Source organism: Peromyscus californicus, unplaced genomic scaffold, assembly GCF_007827085.1.
Source record: "Peromyscus californicus insignis strain IS unplaced genomic scaffold, ASM782708v3 Scaffold_11__1_contigs__length_118956290, whole genome shotgun sequence".
Lineage (NCBI taxonomy): Eukaryota > Metazoa > Chordata > Mammalia > Rodentia > Cricetidae > Peromyscus > Peromyscus californicus.
In genome coordinates, this window is record NW_026294402.1 from 63,152,937 (window position 1) to 63,154,160 (window position 1,224).

Consider the following 1,224-nt stretch of genomic DNA (forward strand, 5'->3'; position numbering starts at 1 on the left):
CCAACCAAGTTATACCGAAAGTCTGCACTTATGTTTCTTAGCATCATGCAGACCCCCCCTTCCTCACAGCTTGGCTTTGTGTCTTACCCCACTCACTTCTTCTTCAATGTCCATATTTTTCTTAAGAGGGTGCCTCTGTTTGCCTCATAGATTCCCTCTTGGCTTAAGAAAGTCTTTTCAGACTCAATTTCCCCTAGAACCACCCACATCCTTCTCCCAAGGGACTCAAACTTCTTTTTTTCTTGGGGGTCAAGAAAACACAAAATATAACGCTTGTGTTCGTGTTTGTTGAATGGGTGGAAAAAACATAAAAGATAAACATAAAAATGAATCCTCTTGCAATCCAGAACTCATTGCTCAGCATGAGTCTTGATAACTGTAAGAAGGAATATGATATTCAAGAGAGCACAAAGTGATGACGTATTTGATAATGAGATTGATTCTAAGAATAAAGCAAAACAAAGGGCTGGAGAAATGGCTCATTGATTAAGAGTGCCTGGCTGCTCTTGTGCAGGACACAGCTTCGATTTCCAGAACCCTCATGGTGGTTCTCAAACTACCTATAATGACAGTTCCAAGGTGATCCCACATCCTATTCTGTCCTCTGCAGGCACCAGGCACACACATAGTGCACACACATGCATACAATACAGAACACTCATACACATAAACGTTAAATACATCTTTACAAAATGAAATAAAAGCAAAGTAGAAACACAAAAGGTAGCATAAAACATCTTCAACGCCCTCCAGGGCATACTGATTGCATGCATGATTGAGAACCTCGGCCTTCCACTCTCCACTTCTGTGACGACAGCAGCAGCCCCCTGAGATTAGCATGGATGGTAACGGCTCAGAGGCTGCCTTTCTTCAAACAAAACCTGGGTCTCTTGAAGGTGTCTGAGTCTGTGTGTCTGAGGGAGACCCTGTAATTCATGTTTCTTTTTTATGCATTTTATAAAATTTTATGAAAATTATATTTTAAACTGTGCGCTCACCAGACGTCTAGATATCCAAATTCATTGCACTGGCACCCACAGTCCCTTCTGTTGTCTGGGCCTGGTCTCCGTTTTCAGCAGGGTTCTCCCCATCTTCTCCAGCACCCTTGTTCTTCTCTCTCCTCCTTTGCAGGAGCTTTTTTGGATTGGACTTTGGCTTTGGAGCAGCATGCTCAGCAGACAACCCCGAGTTGTCTTCTCTGTGGCTCATCCTTCACCTTTGCTT

General features: G+C 43.1%; 1 non-coding gene across 1 annotated transcript; it reads left to right on the plus strand.

Moving 5' to 3' along the window:
• Positions 1-268: 268 nt before the first annotated feature.
• On the plus strand, positions 269-393 carry LOC128105855 (small nucleolar RNA SNORA40). The gene has a single exon (XR_008216518.1). It is a non-coding gene; the product is annotated as a small nucleolar RNA SNORA40 (small nucleolar RNA).
• Positions 394-1,224: the final 831 nt, after the last annotated feature.